The following is a 24,539-nucleotide window of genomic DNA, read 5'->3' on the forward strand; positions in this document are numbered from 1 at the left end:
ATTCTCGTTGAGCGAAATACCATTTACCCCTAATGTCGTTTCTCCGACCCAATGAGGTAGAGGAAGGTAGAAGCGGCGCGGTGCGGACAAACGTTGCGGAATGAAATTATTACAGAGGAAATTGTAATAAGTCGGAAAATTATGGAAGAAAATGTATCCGGGTGTGTATTTCCAGGCGAAATCATTCGAAACATGGTGAAACGTTGCGAAATTTGCGGGAGAGATTGCCGTTGGAGAGGATGGGAGTTTACTCCTGTTTTACGTTTTATTCGGGGAACAAAAATAGTGGAAAATCAGAGGTACGAACGCAGGAATTAGTGGGCCGTGGCTTGGATGCACGAACCTGAATTAAAGCTGACGTAATCGAGCTCGCGGCTCGGATGCGTACGAAAAAAGAGCGACAAGTTCGACGCGGATGCACGGGCCGGTTCGAGTTTCAAATCCACTTTGACGAGGCAAAAGCGATTGAACTGCGACGGAATGCCGTGGTTTGATCGGGCTGTCGGATGTATACCGATCATTCCGATACATTCGATTTAGGTGGGCGTGCGAGCAGACGTTGCCCGCAGCACACTAAGCAGATAAAATAAAGGTAAATTTATTTCGCACGGCTTCTTCGTCCCGGAATTTTACGTCCGAACGCGCCCGTTCTGACGATTAATTAACGGCCGATATGTCCTGACGCGTTTTCCATTACCGAAACCGTTGTTCCAGCTTCCCGTTGTTATTCGACGACAGTTTCGAACATAACGCACGTTTCGATGCAGCTTTGACAAGCTTCGCTTTTAAGGATAATTCTCACGACATCGGCGATCTTCCGATCAGTTGGAGAAGGACACCGATCTTTTCCCACATTTACCTACGTTTCACGTAAAATGCTGATAGATGAATCTTGTTCGATACACGCGACGAAAGCGTCGATCGGCATACACATAGCCGTATCACTGACGGAAGTAAATAGATATTGACATTACAAATGTTGGTTATTGGTCGAACAGTTAGCGGTGTTTATCAAACAAATTGTTCGTACAAAACACTTTCTCCGTTCCCTGTCATATTTTACTCGCAATGAACGTTTGTCGTCGTTTCATCGATATCACAAACACGCGAATAGATACTTTTCTGATCGTCGATTGGCCCATTGTAGAAGTTCAGCAGCACATTATTTTCTTGCAAATGAATCTTTTCGACCACGACAATAGCGCAATTTGTTCGCTTCTCCTTGCTCGTCGCGTTCACGACTGCAAACGACGTTACAAATAAATCGATCGCTTGATTAACGTTTCATCCACGTGACAGATATTTGATTTGAGTGAAAGGTGAAAGTAATTCCTTGATTCTCGGGCTGAGTCAACGCGAATCGCGATATTTCAACGAAAAATTTCAACGAGATAGAAACTGCCGTTTAAAAACATTTTAATGGCTGGCAGCTATTTCAACAATTGGTTGCTGCTAGTTTTGAATAGAAAAAGAAATCAAATTCATCGCGTTTCTCGTAAATTCGAACACGAAAAGAGAAGAAAAAGAGAAAAAAAGAAAGGAGTACGTACCGATGAATGCCTGGAAGGACAAATTTTCAAAAACCGAATCGATGGACTCGATTTAACCCGACCAGCGAAAATCCTGTTGAAAACAGAAATATAAATATCGCTTAACGAGAAGGGTCTTAATCAAGCCGTATTAAGTTTGTTTCGTTTAAAGACGATATCATTCAACGTTCTCAACGGTCAAAGCAGGTGCTTGATGTTCGAAATTCCCTTGGAACGAGTGCAATTCGTCGGACGACTCGTACAGTTTACGTTTTAAACGGAACCAAGATGTCGATGAAGGTGGGAAACGTAATAGTTTCGACCAATTTCCAAGTAGGATGAGCTCGACTCGTACGTTCGACCGTGTTATTTAATAAATAAAGGTGAAGCAGTCGAGGAGGCTAGAATTATGGACGAAATAAAAGGGCTTTCGTCGGTCAGGGAATAAAACCGTGTGCCAGGGACGGTGTAGAAAAAACGGTAGGTTGGAAAAAAAGAGAAAACTAGCGAAGTGAACGAGCTGCCTGGAAAATATCTTGGCCACACATACTTAGGTGGTGAAGGTGGCAAGAGCGCGGCTTACCTCGCGGCATGTGGTGTACATACATACATATATGCGTGCGCGAGCAAGCCGGCGCGAAAGGGTTGCGGCAAGACCGTAAGGGGACGAATGAAAACCGAGCGAGCCGGAAGACTGCTCGTTATGGCAGCTTAAAGTGTTCGCACTCCACTCACGCGAAGCTCATTAACGATCGAAGAGAAGGAAAAGTGGAATAATTAATTTCTCTCGCTAAAAGGACGAGCGCCGACGAACATAGTTTGTCAGATATAATTCAGTTACAGTCTGCTACCGAGGAGATTCGCGCCGCGTTTCACAATCTTACGTCTTCCGCAATTTCTTCGTGTCTTTTCGAAAATTTTTAATCTCGAAGGACTGTCGAGCTAACGGGAAATTCTCGAAAATCCTGAACGTATCGCTGCCGAACTCGGAAAGGTTAATCGTTTCTTTGTACAGCCATTAACGAAGATAACGCGATAAGAATGATCACGGTATTCGCAGGCAGCTTATACAATATCGCTTGGATCTCAACGACCGTAAAACGCGGTCTAGCGTGGTAATTAATTTACCACCTTTTGAGACGGTTGGCGCGATAATCTCTGTATTATGTAAATCGAAGCGACGGTTAACAGCTTCGACTCGAAAAACATTTATACGCATACAGGATCGCGGGTAATAGCCAGACTTATCGTTTTAACGAAATCAATGTCGATATATTCGTAACTGGAATCATGGATGTGCGTTGGAAAAAACATTGAAAAAAGGAGAAGATGAAACCTTCGGAAATCGCAAGTATATGCCACCGACGCAACATTATGCAGCTTCTATCTGCCAGCCGTGCGCCTGTTTAGCGATCTCCCGTTTACCTAGCGGAGGATTGAATTTCGATTGAATTTCTGCTTAATTTCGAAGCAACGAAACGTGAACAGAAATTTTGCGATTCGACGGATACGAGTTATGACGCGGTTGATAAACGTTGGAAACTGAAACGTGAGCCAGTATCGTACGCAAAAGACGTGTAAATCCAATGGGAGAAAAGAGCCGACGCAATGAACGGATTAGGTGCCGAAACGTAGGTTAAGATTAAGGAAACTGTTTGACAAACTCCTTAAGACCGACGAAACATGGTAACGTGGTAATTTCATTCTCTGACAATAAGTTACGATTAAACTCGTGCACGTGCAACGTTATTTCTGCGAGAATCCGAGTGAAGTTTGGTGCACTGACGGTTGTTTAATTTAACTGAACTATACAGATAAGACTTGCCTTGAGAAGATGCCAAACAAAATTATTCTTTTAATTACGCAAAAAAACTGTTCGCAGTTTTTATCAACAGTGGAGGAGTTGGTCGAGATTTTTACCACAGAGGAGTTCGTTGGTAGCTGGCTAGACTTAACTTCTTTCCCTCGTCTTCGTCTAATCCACTTTACGTTAAGTAGAGTTTCGACGGACATCTCTCCGATTCGTTTCCTATCTCCTTCGTGTTTCAATCGGTTCAACTCGGACTAATGGCGGTACAGCTTTGAATCAATCGTTTGATAATCACAGAGGAAGCCGTGTCACCTGGCCGATTTCTTTCGGTAGCTAACGTTACTCGATTATAGCGGTTCAATCGTCTTTGTTTATACGCGTTTGGAAATAAAATTGCATATCTTATCGTTAATACGACGCTGATTAATAGTTACGTTTACCATCTGAGATATTAATATTAATACAAGGTTCTCGATGTCGGAAACAGTGAAACGAAGCATTGGCCAAGTTGAGCTGGAGGATGCGAAGGGGGTGAGACAGCGCTACGAGCAAGGCGTAATTAATGGCATAGCCCTCTGTTTAATTCGATCGAAGAAACCTCAGTCTGTCGGTAGCCGAGTGATTCGCTCGGTTAAGTAATTTCGTGGTTGACGACCGTGAATCAAGGCATGACTATTTTTTGCCCCGCTAGAATCACTAGACAGTCATTTCCACTTTTAATTAACTGACTAGATTCCTAGCTACTAGAACGTTTCTTCGACCGGAAGAAGTCTTCGTCCTTTGCTTCAAGATCTTTCCACCGTGCAATTTACGAGTTTACAATGCAAACACCGCTACTCAGGTATTTCGAAATGTATCTCTCCTCAAGGATAAGTAGCTGTTCGACTTAAAACGAGAAATCTCGTTGAATATCGGTGGTAATGTTAAGTGGTTTTAATGTTAAGTGTCACTGCTTTTTTTCGTAGTATGCGAGTATTTTATGCCGGTTAACGAGCTATCGATTCTCGAACACGCCAGTATTCGTCCTTCGTAGTTTTCCGATCGTTGCAGGAAATCGCGTCCAACGAAGAAAGTAGAAGCTCTTTTACGCGTATGGTTTTGTACACGGTCTCCTTAACGGGGGCGTGTTCCGCGAAGTTGGAGAACTTTTTCGATCGTTTCCGGCAACCGACTACGCGGCATTTGCTACCAAGTTTTTGCAAATTACGAAAAGCTAAAGGCACACGAAGGATGGGACGTCGCGAACGATCTCAGCCGGATTATGGGCAAAATATTCCCGAGGTAGGAATTCCCGAGCGTACGCCCTTTCGCCATTTATCAAAAAATATTTTTATCGCTTCGGCGAGGCAATTTTGTCACCATGTTGCTTGATCTTTCGATCCTCTGGTTCGAACAGAATGGCGAAACAGAAATGGATTACGAGAACAAAGTGAAGTGTCGAATCTGCTTTTTTTCCCTTCTCTCTTATTCACCGGCCCCCTGCCGCCAGCCTTTGTATCTTCCCAGAGTTCCTGCGACTGTCGCTTTAAAAGTGCCGGATAAGAAGAAAAGCTTTGGCATTATGGTAATCCGGTAGCTTGTCGGACGACTGTGAGCTGCGACTGGTTCGAACGATATACAGTTTCATTTTTGCGCTCTCGTAACAGATAGGTCGGATGCTCAGAATCCTCTCGATTCGTTACTTTACAACATCCTTTTTCTTCCCTTCGTTAGTCCGTGATCAAAGTTTGTAAATTGTAGACAGGCTTGTCAATTTCTCGAGGAAACAAATCGCTGAAATTCATTCGTGTTAGCGATATAGAGTGCGTAAGGCTGAACGAAAGCCTTTTCGTTAAACACAACCGAAGATGCGGTGTTGAATAATCCTGTTAAGCAGTTTCTTCCAGCAGATGCATTATCTCTGTGAAACTTTCGCTTCATAAAGGAAACGAAGTAAGGAAAAATAAGCTTGAAAACACGACTCAATTTCCTTGCGGTTAAATTCGGACGGCGTACGTAAGTTAAAACGAATCATGTTACAGAAGCGGTTTACACGGTGTGCATATGAGAGATAAAGAATGTTGGCACACAGTGCCAAGCACTCTGAAAATCCAACCAAGATAACGACAAAGGCTGAGAAGGAAAAAAACACTGAAATATACCATCTAATCTGAAATGAGCCCGCGCGTGTTTTGCGTAAGTGACGTAACCAACGTAGGAGGAGTACACAGGGCGCGACAGTTAGTCGTATTAGCGTGACTGGCGAATTTTCTGCTCGTGATTCGAAATTCCGATGAACGGAGACGCGCGATGAACGAAATACCGATGTCTCGTGACACCGCTAATTGAGTTGACATACTATGACACTGTCGAGTCTTTAAAACGTGGAAACTAAAGCCCTTTAAAAATATCATCGAAATATATTAGCGAAAATGGAAACTATCGCAGGTTCGTTTTTACGAATATTTTCGACAGACTCGTTTCAAAACAGTTTTTACGAAATTTCTACGTAGATTCAGTTTTGCTGTGTCGGTTATTTCATCGGGTATTTTTCAAAAGATCTTCGAATCCGGGAGGGAAGTAAGATCGGCTACCAGTCACTTTCAAGCCGGCAGTTTGTGTTGAGTGTTCGCCGTCTGCGTGAAGCAACCACGTGAATTTTTCAATTTCGCTTTTTCCCCGATGTTTTCCCTTCGCCGTCCACGGCAAACGACCGTTTCTCTTGACCTTTCAGGCGGGGCAGAGAGAAGTGGAAGAAACTGGAATAAATAGGCTTTCCCTTCCTCTTTGCAAAAATGTAACCCAACGCGTAAGCACCGGTGAAATACTCAAAGGTTCGAGTTTGTCGCGTCGCGGTTAAGCTACGTAACCATTTCACCAGGTCGAAACGATTTTGATCAAAGCACAATCAAAGATTCCGTTTTTTGCTGGCTTTTCTTTATAAGTGGACCTTTTGAAATTCCTGTGACAGTTTTTACGTCCGTTAAACAGCGTTGAATCGTCAAAGCAAACGTAACGAAAACAAAGAGCTGTGCAATTTGGTCATTTCGAATGTCTACTGAATCTACCTAAATTACAAAAGAGGGAGAGAGAGAGAGAGAGAGAGAGAGAGAGAGAGAGAGAGAGAGAAAGAGAGCGCGGCTATCGTATTCTAAGTTTTTCCTTTGCGGCAGGAATATTATAGAAAGTTAAATATCACAAACATTGTTAATACCTACATAGAAACCACACAGTGGTACAACGACGAGTGTCATTGAAACGTTGTAGATTTAGCGAACGAGGAATTTCTAAGTGACATCTGGGAAATTGTGGAAATCAGCCGGAGATTATAGCAGCACACGAGCTACGATTTATCGCCACATTGTTAGCCACCAAATTTATAAGGGTAGCTTGCTACAGTTCCGAGTGACCCGGCCGCAGGAAAATCGATAGTGCATGCACAAGGTTAAAGTAGGCTCGCTGCGCTTCTGATTGAAAATTAAAATCTCTTCTCTTGTATTTTTCGATTCAGCAAAATAAATTGTAATTATTCGGACGAAAGTGTATAACTCGCTTAATGAAAGTTCAACCAACGAATCAGATTCGTCAATTCGCAATTTGTTTGTTATATTGTCGTATTTTGAGACAGCTTCGCACGTATTCGGAATCGATAAATTGTTTCATTCTCATTTTTTATTTTTTTTTTATTTTGTTAACGAATACCATTGCTTCGTTGAACAATGAAACTATGAAATCAACTCAAGCCTTGATTCACTCCGATGTTCGTCATTTATCGCAGAACAACGCAACATAGTTATATTTGGTAAGTTGGAATTACGAGGATACCGCGAGTTGCCCCAACGCACCAGCCGAATTAAGATTCATCGATGAAAAGTTGGAAACTTGGACGGTGCATCATTCGTGATGTTGGGTCGCGTGTTGCGGGAAAGGATAATAGTGGCGAGCGGGGCAACAGTGACGTAACCGCTCGTACGTCAATGCGCGATCTTCACCACGGTCTATAATTTATCGCGGCGTTAACTGTCGAAGTTCGGAGCGTGTAATCTCTTCTAGTCGAGTAGGAACGGCCGGCTATCCGCTGTGATAATCCGTACACGCGTGATTCGAAGGACGAGTTAACGGCTTCTGTACTCCACTGCTATTGATCATAAAGAACGCGCGAATCGTTCGAAAAGAATAACAGAAAGAGGAACATCGCGTCGTCGGTCCATTTCGCAAGACGACAGAATCCTGCTGGTTACACATCCGGCATATTCGGACTTAGGCAGTTTGCCAATGACGATATCGATCTTCGTGCGAGATCCGACGAACAGAGAGGTAACGACGAATAGATTAACGGCGAGTTCCGGATTGGGACAATTTGTCAAGTGTCGGAACATATGACCGCCTGTTCATATACGTATACAGCCTCGGACGTTGCCAGTGCAGCGCACGTAGATTTCGTTGAACTCGAATATACAGTTCGTTCGAGATCGACACGGAGACGCCTAGGTGAAAAGAAACACGTATACAAGGCTATAAGCAAAGGAATAGGTCGAACAGTGGTCGTATCCGACGATACTCGGCATATTATTGAATTGGAAATTTATAACTTTAATAGAAACTGGAGTGGGCGCGATCATAATTCAAGGCAGGCTGCGAATCCGGCAGGCATAACTACTAGAAATTCCGTTCTTCTTTAATCCCCTTTTGAGCTGACAACCCTTTCCGACGTCCCGTGCTGGACCGCGATGTCCTCTCTTTCCGTTCCCTCCGCTCTTCCTTTATTCGCAGAGCCTGCTTTCGTTCCGCTTCTCGAACCGAGCAGATATTCCACCGAGTACGAGAAGGAGAAGATCCAAATGATTTAAGACGCGCTCCAACCCCGCGACGTTCTACGAAAAAATATGTTCCGAGAAAGTTCGTCGTGCCGCGAGAGGCATATTGTCTGGGATGAAAATGGAACGAGGAATTTGCCAGCTCCTCTTGTACCGAGTTTCGGGAGTGAGGACTTGTTCGGGCAAACGAGCTTGCTATTTATGCGTCCTTGGAACTCTTAAACGCTCGCAGCTTTCGTACCTTAGCGCCGCCTTTAACCCGTGGTGGGCAGAGGTGGCCGTGACTTCCAAGAATGTCTTGCAACGAGGCGAAGGTTCTTGCACGCGCGGATTCCACCTGCAATTTCTTAATGGTAATGATGATACAACAAGTAACGATATTAGCAATTCGTTAACGTGTAAATAATAATTATAAAATCATGGAAGATAAATATGCAAATATTGAAATATATGTATATATACACATAGATTATAATTACGTTGACGAAACTAATCAAATGAATAACAAGTACGTGTCAGCGTCGTGTTCTCTTTAGGACTGACGGCACATGAGGCCGAAAATTTGACGCCGTGGAACCGCACGGCTCATGGTGATAAGGATGATAATGATGTCCTAGAAGGTTCTGAAATGGGGAAAGTAATGAACCTTTTGACTGAGGATAGAGTGGAACAGATCAGTAATGTAAGTATAGATATATATTTCCCCAGAACCTGTACAGAGAACAGTTAGCTAGAGAAATTTATTCACAACATACGTACGTTCACGTATTACGAATTATTATACTGTAATAATACCCTCTTTGTTATTATTTCCGCTACTTTCTCATCAATTTCACTTGCTCGAATAAAAATTCTTTCCAGGAAATTATTTTTCTCTTAAAAAAATTCAACTAGAACCAAAACGTTGAACATTTATTTCTTATGATAATAGTTATCGGGTTGCTTCGTAAATTCCATCGTTGACAAAAGTCCTACCTGCAACGTATAAAATATTTATTTTACATATAAAATGAGTGGAGGGGGAATCGACACTTTCTGACCAGATTGGAAGTCGGGGGGGGGGGGCGCCCTGCGGTGCGTCAAGGAAATAATATGTGTCGCCTTGCTTAAGACGTGTCAGTGTCGCATATCGGCTGTGTATGATTTTCATTATACCACATTCTGCTACTATTTACACGGTATTATTAACTTTGTTTAATTAATTCGCGTTTATGAAATGATTTGTTGAATATCATTACGTGATTAAATAGTCTTTGAAACTTTTCTTATTTCTTCTTTGGTCGCGCATTTAGAGGTTAGAATTACCGGTATCTTGATCATTGCCTTTTGAAACGAAGATTGACAATGAGTTCGCTTATTGTTTCATTTCAGTCTAATTGGTTTTTAATTTTATGCATCTACCCTTAATTTTTGTTCTTCTTTTATACAGATTAGTGATCGATCGCGAAGATGACGAGTTTGACAGAATATAACTTTATCGTATGAACGTCACGATGAGTTATGGTTAATCGATCATTATCATGGAAATTTGATTCAATTTATTGTAACAAAGAACGAAAGAAGTACGAAGGTATGTATATTATTGAACTATCGATGATATGTGTGATAAATGGCGTGATTGACATTTAGTTTACGATACAATATTCATTACTCACAATTCAATATTTTATTGAGAAATCATAGATGAAAGTATAAAAGAAACTAAAGAAATTTTTCAGTAACTTTTATCCTCTTTTTCATACTTTCAGAGAGCGTGTGTGATTATGCGCAATGCGGTCGGTAGAATCAGTGTTTATTACCATCAAGTTGAATTATAATTGTACGTGGCGTCGTAACATTCAAGTCAGAGTTCGCCGATTGTCAAGTAAACGACTACATTGATAGTCTTTTCTTTTCCTTTTGCTTTATATATCTATGTATGTGTGTACAATCTCTTTTCTAAATATTCGCGTAATGCTTCAAAGTCAGTGCTTCTCTCAAGAGGATTCAACTTCCGCAGCAGATCGAAAATGTAAGTGCTTTGCATACTATTTTTTAATTTATATTATTCCCTGTATTTTTCATTCGAATTATTACCAATCGAAAGACATCGTTCGAAAAATAATCAATATTTGTTTTCCTGCCCAAGCAACGTCTGAAAGGTTTCAATTTAAATTATAGGATAAAAACGTTTAACTTGCTTTAGACGTTAGAGTATTAGAGTCTCAATTCCTAGATTTCAAGCTCGTAATTCGGAATTATTTTAAACGTTCATTGATCAAAATCTTTTATGTCATAAACACTGTATTTTTAAGAAAAAATTGTAGTATTTCGTATTTTTCTGCTGTACATTGAGTCGGCAATGTTAAAGTAGTAAAACGATAAGGAGGCTGTAGAGTAGCCGAATTGCAGAACAAAAAGAAGCATCGAACGGTGTCTATTCTAGTTAGTCCGCCGCATAATTTCTACGGCCTGGTGTTACCTTCATTATCTCCATTGTTATCGGCTTATCCGATCACGACAAAAGGGTGAACGCCTCCCATCGTTCGCCTTCATGACGATAGACGTCTGTCAACGCTTCCTCCACCTATCCTATCGTCGTCGACGTATCGCAATGACGTAATTGTGCGGAAAAGCGTCTCGTTAATCAAATGTTACGCATTACAAGAATCGGTAGTTGTTTCCCTTGAGCTTTGTTCCTTTCTTGCCAGTCAGATCTTCGTCAGATCAGAACGATCGTCAGAGTTTCGCTACATAGAGCACACGGTTATCGTCCGTATTTCAGACACGGGAGTACAACTTTACCGTTACTTTTCTTGTTTTTCAGAGAACGAAAGGGGCGATCGCAACCGTTTCGTTCATGATTATTTCCACTTGCATCGTTTGCCCTCACACGGTTGTCGAGTCGCACAGGTCCACGTATTTATGCTGGTTTTCGGCTAGAAAAAATCACGCAAATATTTCTTGGCTAGCAATCTTGTTGCTGTGTCGTTGGAATGGACCGACCGAATGCACTGGCCATTCATGCAGGACTTCAATCGATGAAGCGAATATCGAAAACGTTCCCCTGTGTACGTGGACCGAATTGATTGAACAAGCGCGCGCACATATCTAATTTACGTGCAAGCCGGGTGGAAGGCTGGAAAAACGTCGCGGACGTTGTCGATGAAAGTAACCAGTTGGCGAATGGAATTGCCTTGCTGTGCGCGCTTTCCTTTCTGACCGGTCAATATGTACCGTCGTGAAAGAAAGAAACCGACTAATGAAAACAGTTTTACGATTAATAGCTGTAATTTTCCGTCGACACGGAGCCGCGCGGAACTTGGTTAACTGAACGTGTTCAACTTCCGCCAGTTTTCTATCTTGCGATAAATAGAACGTTACGTCGCCATTAAGACGAAATTCGAGCGGAACAGGGCAGAGATGGAGCAATGCGACGCGACGAGAAAGAAAGCTGGAGAGAAGAATCGTGGCCGTTCGAAACAGAAGAAGAGACAAGAAGGACGGTCTCTCATGGCTGTACAATTGAGCCTGAAATCAGGCGAAATCGAAAAATTAATCGAATCGATTCTTCGTTGAATAGAATCGATATGAATTCTCTTGGATTGGGTTTTGTGTCGTCTTCGTATTTTCAGTTTTTCTTTGCAATCCGAGCTCTCCATTCGTCGCCGACGAGATAAAGCGATGCCCCAAAAGAGCAATTTATCGCCCTCACGCCTCGCTATCGCCTGCTAATTATTCCCGCTACCCTGTCGGAACAATAATGTTCTGTAACGACGCTTTATTGCGAATTACGCGTGATTTGTAACGCACGTTCCGTTACCGCTACCGTTGCCGGCAAATTAATTCTAAAATCGCGCATAAAGAGCATAAAGGGAGCCGTTAAAATAAGGACAACGCTGTTTGTTGCCTTACCGATGACAATTTAGTTGGTATTTGTGCAAGCGTGGGAATTAGCTAAACAATCGGGGCGAAAGATTTATTAGTTACGAGGATATGTTTGCGCGTATAAAATTGGGACGGTTAGACTCGACGATGATGCATCAAAACGTCCAGCCATTTTTCACCGTTCCTTACAAATTCCGGAATCGAAACTTTGTTTTCCACGGTGCTCGTTTGTCTCGGATTTTCTTCAGGCTCCTTGGCAAGTCGTTAACGAATGTTCGAAAAAAATTTTAATCATTTTAGTACGGTTAGACGATGGGGTTCGTGCGACGGCACAGTCAGCGTCCAGCGGTGCTGACCGAGTTCACGATCCATTAATTTCTCCCTGGACGAAGCAGATTAAACGGAAAGAAAGAGATTATACGCGGATGATTAAAATCCGAATGGACAAAGACGAGACGCGCGGGCAGATGTGACCGAATGCGGCGCAGCGTGTGCGTTCACCACTAGCCTCGAGGTTTCCACAGCTCTCCGCAATAACCGGTGAATTTGCTTTTAGGTAAATTGTCATTTAGCGCTCACCGCCGAACCAGAAAACTACCTTCGCAATCCGTTATTACCCACCGGAAGTGAATTACATCTACTAATTAATTTACGAAGGTGAATCTGCTGCGGTGGCGGTCGTTATATCGATCAATAAATTGAAATTGTGAAAACATCTTGCTATGGCCGCAATTAAGATTATTTGTCGAAACGACAGTGCGAATTAAAGCCAATTTCGATAATTTATCGTTCGTTCTCTGTTGGATGGAACTCGGTTACCGTTTTATTCGTAGGGTGATCGCGTGTACCGAGATGCGCGCGAGGAGAGAAAACACGATGGACTCGCGAATACAAACTCGGATTACGTACACGTGTACGGAAAGGGAATACGTCGAAAAAATTACGGTGCAGGTACTAATTGGGTCGTATAACGCGCAATTCAAATAATTTCGCCGTTCATATTTATCGAATGTCACTGTGTTGCTCGTCACTGTGAAAACGCGCATACAACAATGAAATTATACCTACCGTGAAATATCGGTTGCAAACTGGAAACAAGTCGATTTCGGCGATCGTTCGCGGATTTATGGGACTCGTTATCGGCGGGTCGTTTGTTCTAACGGTTATGGAAAACGACCTCGTTCCGATAGTCCCGACTAGCGAAATCGTGCCAATCTGTAAGCGATCGGGGATTTTCTGCCAGGCAAAATGCTCGCTAACAGTTATTTAATGTTAACAGTACCGTGTTAGCGTTAAATCGGATTTTTCTACTTATTCCTTTAGGATCCTTGTCCAAAGAGTTTGAACAACGTCGGAAGATACGCTGGCAACTAGCAGGATGAAATCATAATTTATAAGTTTAATCGATATAGTCGTTTGATGTACACAGTTTGAAAAACAAGTAACAAAAGCGTCGGTTTTTCGCGTTCAATGAATATTTTAACGCCACTATGAATAAATTAACTCGGAGTGGCGTCGTATCGTTTCGTCGTTTTTCTGATTTTATACGTAATTTTCCCGTCCAGCTTAACATTAATTTTTTATAAACAGTAATTTAAAACGGTTATCGAGCTCTCTTCAAAATAATCGACACTTTTAATCCCTATACAAGCTTTCTAATTATGAATCCGTGAGAATTGGTCGCGGTTTACTCACGAACGATGATCCACGTACTTACTTGTTTCCCTCGTAAAGACCTAAACTCTATTTTATTCCCTCTGACCTCTACTCTCATCGGTCTTCTTCTTTCTGATACACAGACTAGGTTGTAAAAGTAGAACGATAGCAGTCGAAGGAACAAAAATGAGAAAGTAAGTGGACGGCAAAGTAAATGGAAGGAAATAGTGTGCACAGAATGGAAGAAGGGGAACACGATAAAAGTAAATAAAACCGATAGTGTCCACGTCCTGCTGAGAATGTCGGGGTGTTGGTAGTGGAACTGGCTAGGCCATGTTTTATTAGAAACCGTTCTCCTGTCTTTTGGACGCCGCCGTTCAGCTTTTTCTCTTTCCTCTTACTCGTTCGTTTCTCTCGAAAGCTTTCCATTCGTTTATCTCTAAACCAAACGATCGCAAACCACCATTATTTCCAATCAGTTTCGATTCTTCGTCTTTTGACTATAATAGTCCTATAAATTTGAAATCATGGCGATTCGCGTGTCCAGTAATTTCTATGCATCATCGAAGAGCGGCGCGGTGCCGCTATGCCACGTTTTTACTCTCCTTAACGAGCAGCAAACTTCATTTTTACCACGCGAAAAACGCCACACGAGAAAGAATTTGTTCTACGGATTTGACGTTCGCTAATTCTTCGTTGTAAACTACGCTTTCTTCGAACGAGTTATTTAAAATAGGTAACCGCGTTTAAACCGCACAAGTAACAGCGATTAAAGCAGCGATTACGCCAGGATGCGGGCTTTGACTAATCGCATCGAATTTTTATATTCGTAGAAAAACCTTCAAATCTCGTTTTTCTTCTTTTTCTTTAAATTCCTACGATAGTTGGTAGAATTTTGCGAAAGTCGAACGATTCCACCACATTGTCTTCGAGTTACGATTCGTTAAAAAGCGATCCCATAGCGCAATGTATCCAGGAATGTTTACATGTTCAGCAACGTATTTCGAGCGAAACAACGATAGGTCAAACTCGGACAACACCAGCAACTCAATCGGACCGTGTTACCAGAGCCATTAGTTGGTCTAGCTGAACTTTACCCTACACTAATCACGCCATTGTCCGTTGCATTTCGCCGTGACAAACCTGCGTGTTGTTACTCGTGCGAGAAAAAAAAAAAAAGAAGTCAACGGTTCAATGTAAAACAACGATGATTTCTTCGATCGATCTATCATTGAGAACGAACAAGCATTTTCCGTGAGAAATGTTGAATTTCTCGCATAGGGGCTAACGACGCGAATAACAGGAACGGATAACGTATGGAAAACAATAACGTCTGGATCGTTGGCAAATGTTGCTGTTCGAAAGATGGAGAAAAGCTAAGACCGGACGAGCGCGTTTCCGTTTATGGACGCTTATCGGACAGCAAGTTTGTACATACGTACAATTCCATGGAATCGAAGCGAGTCGAATCGAACTAGAGAACAGGTAGGCACATCGACTGATAGAACCTAATAACGGTCGCAATATCGTGGAAGCAACTCGACGAACGCCGCTAGGATCCAGTCGGAGGCGGTGGACCGAATAAGAGCTTATCGATCCAATTTCCAGGGATCAACCGGTGAGAGAGTAGAACCTGGGCGGTACGCTGCTGATCACGACTGGATTAAGGACACCTTAAGACTTCGGCACGCGTCTTCTCGCAACCGTAAGCCGCTTGCAACCTTGCGAAGACCGAGATGGGGTACAGCCGCCAATGCAAGCATGACCCCTATAATCGTACTAAGAAAGATTTTCCGTTCAATTCCACCTTGTCCCTCCTTTCCACCCCTTCTTTCTACCCGGCTTTACGTCCGAACAATTTATCCAACCTTTGTTTAGCGTAATCTTCCTTCGACATTTCGATTATCGAGATTGAATCGTGGCTCCGCTGTCATCGTTAACAGCCTGACGTATTCGATGTCTTCCCGCTGATACTTGTTTTATAAACTTCCGATGCTCCGAGAGGGAAATGATGAAAAAAAAAAGAGAAATAAAAAGAGAAAGACACTGAATTCGCGAAACCATTAAATTTATACGTTGTCGGTTGGATCGAATCAGGATTCGATCGATCGTTAAATATTCCGCGATGCTTAACCGGTGCGACGGAATCTCATCCGCTTAACAAGTATTTGGCTACGAACACGGTGACGATTGTCACCGTGCCGCGCACACGGATATTTGCTCGTCACTGACCGTGTTGCAACGAACAATCCGGCAATCCACTTGGTCGCGTCTGCCATTTGTAATCCACCAGACAGTCTATAATTTTTCAATCGTTGGCGTGAATATAGAACGACGCGTCCCGTTCGATGTGACTTTGCCGTTTCGTAATTTCGCCCCCCTGTCATAAACGAACTGGAAGAGGCTACATGGACGAGTTTCGATAATTGAAATTCGCATTCCGCCAGTCGCTGAACTGCTACTTTAACGCTGCCGTAGCTGCATTCGACAGGCGAACGACGAACGACGAACGACTGACGACGGTTTGTCCTCTAGCGAGGGTTACATAAGCATGACACATGTTTTTCCGTGACAGCAAAGCTGCGAGTATACATATACGGGTCGCAAGCACCGCATGACAAGAAAGCTTTCTGCTGGATAGGTTTTCGCGGCAAGAAAAAGGTTTCCTGTCGTTTTCGTGGATGGCCGAATAGTAACGGTGGTATGCACGGCTCCTACGATATTTTCGTCATACGTCGAAACCGATGTGTGCCGAACGGACGAAAAGCAAGAGACGATGTTCGAATAGAAACCGTGACAGCGAAGGAAAGCACTTAAGCCATTATACGACATGCATGTAAATTTTATTTTCACCACATGCGTACCATGTTTCAACTATATCTTACTTCCTTTCTTAGCTTAAAAATATCTGTCACACGGTCGGTGATATCATCATTGCGAAGTTATTTCGCAAATTGGCCGAACATTGATCGTAAGTGGACTTTGAGTGGCATTCGAACGACCACGATTCTATGTTCTTGGAACGATCTGAAAAGAATTTGCTCAACGACCTCGAAGGAGCATTTTTTCAATTTTTTATCCGGTTATCATTTTTCACGATTCTTTTATCTATCGCGGGATTAATAGCGATCATAGATTTTTTAAGACGACAATGTCGATGAAGGAAAGAGCGTTTGTACGTTGTCGATAAAATTGCATGAATAGCCGATACATGGAGACGCATGTTAGGCGAGTAAATAATGGTTTTTGATTGGGAAATGTCATCGATGCCGCTGCACGTTCGTTAAAAAACCACACTTCCGTCTTCTCATCTATTTTTACATCCATTGGCTGAAAAGTTCCGTTGCATCCATTTTGTCACAAATCGAACGGTCGTCCACGACACCATCGCTGTCTGTTTGTGTTTGTATCTAACAACCGTGCGGCACGATGTCGCTCTCAAAGCGATGAAAAAAGAGACAATGCAGGTGAATGTCCAAGTGCGGTGCTTTCCTTTGTTCGCTCGGCAATCGTGAAATGGACGACGCTGGATTGCAGCGCGAATTTACCGAGTTGAATTAATGTTAAACCCGTTCGAACATCGATTCGCGATGGATGGTTTGATGGGTCGTCTATCGAGCAAATCGTGAATGATAGATCGTTAAGTTATCCGCTCCTTGATATTTTGATTGACCGAGATGAAACCCGTATTTTCGATCGACCGGCCATAAATGCAACGATAAGATGCGAAGAAAAATTTTCGACCGAAAGCAGCGGACGAAATCGAAAGGAAATTCTTCGATAAAATTCAAACATCTCGAAGATAACGTAATTGAATGGGAAGCTCTCGTGGAATAACCGCGTAATAATGGAAACATTAAAAAAATCCAGTCGTTCAAAATTATACGTTCATCTCGTCAGTAAACGTACCTTCGGCATAAACTCATCCTTCGTATTCTATTCTCGCTCGGTCCATGCCACAACTCAACACGCGTATATGCAAAACTTGGCTGATTTCTCTTTGCTGTGCTTTTCCTTTCTTCTCTCTGCCGTATCTCCTGTAATACGTTTTACTTTATTCTTGGTCTTTTTCTATTTATTAGCTTATTTGTTTCTTTCATTAAGGAACCCATTCGCCAAGGTATTCGCTTTATTCCTGCTCGTTCTTTGTCTTTTATGTATTTTAGTCGCGCGATTCCTGTTTCAGTTCTCAACGCAAACCAGCGGGTTATCTTGTTAAGGTGTTCACCTTCTTTGCAGCTTTCCTTTGTTTCATTTCTCGTTTTCATTTCTATCCGAGGTATCAAGTTAACGCTTTCTTTCTCTTCCAGCGTTTCCTACTTTTTCTTGTATTTCACTCTACGACATAAATATATAGGTACATAGCTATTCGTTACCGCGTACATTTAATGTCTCCTTGTCGTGGACAATCGCTTTAAGGATTTCAAAACGGATTACCTTAACGATGTAATTAGACGTACGTCCAGCGTCTTTGATCGAACTTGTTATTTCTTTCCCTTGTCGCATGAATTCTCCGTTAAAGAATTCTCCTCGCTGGTTTTTACTTTCCCCTTCCTTTTTGTCCGTTGTTCTTATGCGATTCTCCATAAGTATAATAAGAAGCTTCCAACACTTTGAACACGCGATAAAACCTTTCGTATTCACGCAAATATTATTCGAATTCGCAGATCCTCTCTTTCTCTCTCTGTTTCCATTTTTCTTAGCCATCGTTTATTCGTATTTCTCTGTCCCGATTCGTACAGGGCACCGCTACGATATATTTTCGCCGAATGTATATGCTTAATTCACGTCTCACAGGATCCGATCCCAAGGGTGTGACAGACGATGAAAGCGAGTAGTCCACGATTCGCGTGATATTGCATTATCGTCGCGAATGCATTTCGGTTGGTAATGCGTATATCGGGAGATCAAGAGCAGGATATATGCGCGAAACCACGGGGCAAACTCTGTCTCTTGCGTGACCTGTGATGCTCATTATCGAGAATCGCGCATACAGCGACTATTAACCCGTATCTCGTAACGCGCTGATGGTGTTAAGCATCCCATCGAGAAATAACAATTTACCAGGATTCAAGGAAATATCTTGGTCAGCATTCGCGTCTCGGCTTAAAAGATTTTCCGCGACCGTTCTAATTCCGTGCGAGTTGACGGCACGCGTTAATGTACGTCGTGGAAGTTTGCCCGGCCTTTTCACGGCGTGGAATTTTCAATTTAAACTGGAATTCCGTACGGTAAGTCTGGCGTCGGCTAAGGCCACTAAAAGTTTATTGCTAGACCTAACTGGGTTTCCGGTGAATACCACTATAGCAAACTTAGTCGCATACGCGAACCCTAGCGTCGCATATTACCGCATGCACGCGTGTCACTCGCCACTCTTACGTGGATTAAGATCGGATAATCCCGGATTTCGGTGTACCGTGTCGTACGCAATACCAAGTCCGCGTTCCCCGTTGAAAGTCGCTTACCGGCACAGACCGGTGTATCCATCGCGGCTGAACTAGAAACTTGTCGTTTTTTCCGAACCGAATTCACGCGATCATTTTATTAAAGCGGTCGCGTAAACTCGATCTCGGTGCGACTTTGAGCCGATATTTACGAACGACCGAGGTTGACCCAGATGTCGTCTATGGAGAAGCTTACGCGAGCGTTGCCCGATTTCCAGGCTAAGCAAACGAACGTTCTATAATTTTAAAGGATCACCCGCAATTTTTTTCTTACGCAGAACGAGTTATCGTTTCGGTTACGATTGCAATTCCACGCTTTTGATTCGCCCCTGTTGCCTCGTCGTAAAGTTAGTCGAACCAGGACGCGATACTTGCCAGCACGGCGTCGATAGAGGAATTGCAAATGGTCGATGAAAATACTTGTTCGTGGAAAGTTGGTGCCTTGACTTTTCTTCTGCGCGGTTATTGGTCGCGAATCGTACATCGTTAAAAAGTCGGGTTGAACGCTAACTTGACCGTCGTAATTAAGGAGAACGATTGAAATCGCGATTAAAAGAGGAACAAGAGGAAGAGTTGCGTGGCTGCGGACGCAGAATGGAAAAAAGGTTGGGAATTTTTCGGAGCTGAGTTTCGCAGTGAAAAAGCGACGGTAATATAAAATGCATGCATGATACACGTGCTTTCGTATGTGAGGTAAGCTTATGCCTCGGGGAGAATGACAACGTCAGAAGTGGAGACGTGCTTGCTTGCCTGCTCGCATTCCCTTCGCAATCCGATATTTTCGGCTTTAATATTTACACGCAGAACAAACGAGTCAGGAATTCACTGGTTGAAACGAATCGCAAGGTATTCTCCGACACGGCGTGTATCACGTTTATGCGAGTATGTTAAATTCTAGACTTAACGGAATTTTCTATTATACGATACATACATACGTTCGGAGCATTTAGATGTCAACGAGAGAAAACGAATGGAAAGTTTACCGTTTTGTAAATAGGCGAGAGGAAGCAACGAACGAATAGCAAAGGTGAAGCATGAAGAGTTGGTCATTGGAAAAGGCAGAGGACCCAGAATGTGCAGAAGGTTAATTGGTCGGTCAGTGCTCGAGGGATCCGGGGATTCGGGGATATGTCTGTACACATTTCTGCTCGGCTTGGCAGCCGTTTCTGCGGTCGTGGTGTGAACTCTCGCACGCGGTCGCTACGGCTTTGTTTTATTTGGCGGAGGGTTGCGTGGCTTCGTGCTCTGCCTACGGTATTGCCGTGACGACCGAGTGCACGCTAAAAGTCTCGTTGACATCGTTCTGACCAGGGCTCGACGTTGACCTCGCGGGAAAACTTGAAAAATGATTATTCCCTGCTACTCGCTCCATCGGGAATCCCTGCTCAACATATTTCGAATATTCGAATCCAATGGAATCGTATTTTTGTTCGGAATAGCGATACCGATTGCTTTTCCGGCTTGACTTTTATTGGTCGAAAGAATAAAACACAACCTCGCCTGATCCTCGTATTCTCTTTTTTCTTCGTAAAAGGGCACGCTAGCGTATTTAACGGCTGAAAGATTTTTATGAAATTCCGTCAGCGACAAATATTTAGGTATACGCGGTCGATGTTAAATAGAATTAAAGAAAATCATTTGATTCATTGCGACAGATGTTAGCTGTCGACTGATTCTGATTTCAAGAGGAATAATTTACAATAATTGCCATAAATATGTAAATCGTGGTCGTTTACGATATTCGGTCTTCTTTCCGTGTTTTTACGTTATTACCAACATCCTCGTTCGAGCTCATTCGTTATAGATAGAATTTTCGAATTGTTGTTGTTCGTATCCGGCGGTACGACTAGTTTCAAACAATTTTGTAATTTTTCATCACCTTTGCGTATCAAAGTGTACGGTGAAAAATGTAACTATTTCACGTCTGCGGCAAGAAAAGAAAGCTCATCTGGAAGATCGATATCGACGTTCTTGTCGTTTTACAAGTAAGTTTAATGAAGCATATTGGCAATGCCAATCGTAGCAATGCAATCAGCATACGCTGCGGGATACGAATGACTGATAACCCAGTGCATTCCGAATCATTAGTCACATACAAGGCTTCGTATTCAGTTCTTCGCGTCTGTCATCGGCAGCTGCAACGATGCTTTCAATTTTTCGAGCTGCACGTCGAACGAAACGTTTCGACAATCTTTTCCCTCTAAGCAACGTTTCTAAAAAGTTCCACTGAAATTCAAATGTTTCCCAATTCGTGAACACTCGTTGATGGCGCGTTGTCTTCTTCGAGATCATCGATCTTTTCTTCGATTCGCTAATGAATCCCGGTTATTATGGTACTACCTCTGATAGTAGTCGACGATACACTACGCTCGAGTTCCAGGCCAGAGAAGTGGATTTCAATGTTGACCCAAAAACCGCGAATGACTGCGCGTAGTCACTCGGAATGTGACGTGGACGTGAAGTGGAGGTCAATGAAACAAGGTACGGAAAGGGTGGATTAAATTCAATGGGATATACGATACGAAAGGATTTTTAATAACGCCAAGGTACAATTGAATGAAACGTTTGAAATTTAATAACTCACCGAGCCTCGAGTTTGCGTTCATCTCCGTTACATCACAATGGCCTTCGATTTCCCAAGTCCAAAGTAGAAACTCGTTACGTAAGATATTACATATTATGTCAATTAAACAAGCTCCACGCCTACGCCAAGTTTCTCACTTGGTATAATTGCGTAACTTGCTGTTAACGAGTTTGTTAGTATCTATCTCCTTAGTTAAATTACACGTATGTACATATCGTATAATGCAACGTATTAATTGCTGCATAGACGCATAGCGTTTTCTCATCGCGCAGATTCAAGCAAAATTTTTCGCAAAACGAGTTAGAAACGGTGCACCTTGGCGCGATCAAATTGCGAACATTTTGTGTTATTTCTTAAAGCGAAACAACGTACTTTGTATGTGTTATATAGCTAAGTAAGCTGATTATTTAGAACGTCCAGTAACAGAGCATCCATGTGCCGAGATAAAAGCACAGAGATATTATTCGATGGCAAAGGTATCCTCCCTCCTTCTCTCTTCATCCTTCTATGGCGTTAGGATTCCAAGTCTTTGAGAAGAAAAATCAATTTGCTCGATTCTTTTTATCTCGAGTTTTTTCCACCCTTCCACTCCCTTCGAAATATGAGGGCGACACATAAAATGCACTCTCTTATCCTGAAACCGTTTTCTACGTCCGGGAAAACCACCTCGACGCGACGACACGCAGCCTTTGCACGTGACACCGTACTTTCACTTGACAAACGACATAGATGACCTTCTTGAACCGTGAAAATGAGAAAAGGATTACAGAAGATCGTCGCGTCTCTTTATCGCTCTGCCGTGAAAATGAATTCCAACGCCTAGACTAGACGATAACATCGAACGCCGTTGTCCCACTAATTCAACGATCTACCAATTCGTCTACTTGTTCGTTCCACCGTATACAAACACATTGCGATAGCTCGCGATAACGTAAAATATTGTCGTCGTCATTGCGCGAGTTACAACACGAGACACTACACGATACGCGATATTTTAATTAATTTATTGATTCCAGCAATAAGGCGGTGTTCGTATTATTCGCTGCCTTCCTTCAACACTGATATCTCCTCTGCTCCATAAAATACAAATTTCAAATTGTATATAAATCGAAGCGCTATAAACTCGTTCGTACGTTTGAGTAGCGCGTTCGTCAACGTTATTGCGTAGTGAGCACATTCGCGTATTTGTTATCGATATATAGACAGAGGCGACGTACCTGTAACCATTTACGACGGTGTAGTTTGCGAAATCTGGCGAGATATTGATAACGAGGGACTGACGATAGTTTTACGAGGTTTTCCCTGACGCGTTGTGAATGTATACGAGTTCATCGAATGGATCTGCAAAGAGCGTTAGATAAACGTTGAATAAAGGGAAATGGTTGTTGAATAGTACGATCCGCTGTAAGCACGGTAAAACGACCAAGTACTTTACTTACCTTTCACGTTCTATAGCAACTTTTTCTCGGTGCCGGTATGATTTTCATTTTCATTGGCTTCGTCCGAGTGCCGGTCTGTCGCATAGGACACGATGATAGAATCATAAAAATAAAGCTGCGAGCGTTAAAAAACAGACGATTAATCTTGTCTAGATATTTCAGCGAAGTGACGTCAGTGGAGTGATTAATACTCGGCCGATGTCAACTTAGTTCCGTTGCACGACGAACTCGGTGTGAGCGACAGGTATCTATGATTTCCCGAGGTATTACCGCGAATCGCCTGACCTCTGTTCCATTTCGCTTTCGGTAATTATCATTATTCATCATAACTGCCATGCTGGACTACAGTGAAAACTTTATAAACAAGATGCGCGTGAATACACAGCGAATTGATTAGGGTCTGACGCGAATCGAGGATACGTACGACCGATAGCGGCCATTCATTCGATGTTATTCGGTCGAGCGTACGAGTCATGGGCACGAGCATTAATCAAATTATTTTCGAGCGTTGCGCGATTTAGCCGACGGTTACGACAAACACATTTTAATGACCCGGGTTCGATCAAATTTAAGCCGAATTAATCGTTGAAAGGCAGTACGAACACATTTATTGCGTTGTTGTTTACGCTGCTGACGCTATTCCTGGTTTGCGACCATTATAACGCTCGCGCTCTTCCTTTTTATCGTCATCGATACGAGTAATCTCTTCCCTAACGTTCTTCTTAACCTCTAATTTGATCTGTTTCTTACGGTCAAATATCTGTTTAGTGGTAATTCTGAAAAAACGATCGAACCGCGTTTTGTTAATTGACAGAGGAAGAAAATTTGTTCCTTGAAACGTCGAAAAAGAACGATAACGATTTTCAATTCATCATCACGTTTGGTCGCTGGTAGAAAGAGCTGCCGTTGAAACGAATGCAATTTCAATTGTAGCAAGCATTTTTCCAGGAATCGACGTTTCGAAAATATGACGGTTAATCAAAGTAATGGCAGTTTTTCAAGTCGTCCGTCGCTGACTGCATAGCGCTGCTTTCCTCGAATTCATGACACAGACGCGGACTCTGAAAATTGGAAATCGCACTCCCCTTGATTACTGGACTAATAATTGACGATCTACGTAGAAAACCACCGTGATCGAACGGCCGGTTTAATTCGGTTCCCGTAATTTCGTTGTTTTCGCGGTCCGTTTGCCACGACTGTTCAACCGGCAGCACAAAAAAATATTTCGATCGGAAAAGAGAGATCGATATCTCGCGACTGATACCTATCCGACCGGCTATCGCATCGCGTCCACCAGCCTGAAAGTTTAAACAGCTTGCGCGCGTTATGTTAATCCCCTTTATGCTAACTGTAATTAGATTTTCAGCGTCATTCGTTTTACGCGATGCTCGTTGTTTGAACTATCGTGTCCATG

The 24,539-nt window shown here is 42.7% G+C and overlaps 1 long non-coding RNA gene across 2 annotated transcripts; it reads right to left on the reverse strand.

Annotated features, from left to right (window-relative positions):
* Positions 1 to 5,363: 5,363 nt before the first annotated feature.
* LOC138186360 (uncharacterized) lies at positions 5,364 to 23,559 on the reverse strand. Of its 2 annotated transcripts, XR_011174864.1 has the most exons (5): positions 23,126 to 23,559; positions 22,904 to 23,027; positions 8,895 to 9,110; positions 8,615 to 8,758; positions 5,364 to 8,472 (listed from the first exon to the last, which is right to left on the reverse strand). It is a non-coding gene; the product is annotated as an uncharacterized LOC138186360 (long non-coding RNA). The 2 variants fall into 2 exon arrangements; XR_011174863.1 differs by having other exon boundaries at positions 5,364 to 8,758.
* Between the last annotated feature and the right edge of the window lie 980 nt (positions 23,560 to 24,539).

This window comes from Bombus flavifrons, chromosome 13 (assembly GCF_040668555.2).
Source record: "Bombus flavifrons isolate JBK064 chromosome 13, iyBomFlav1_principal, whole genome shotgun sequence".
In the NCBI taxonomy this organism is placed as follows: domain Eukaryota; kingdom Metazoa; phylum Arthropoda; class Insecta; order Hymenoptera; family Apidae; genus Bombus; species Bombus flavifrons.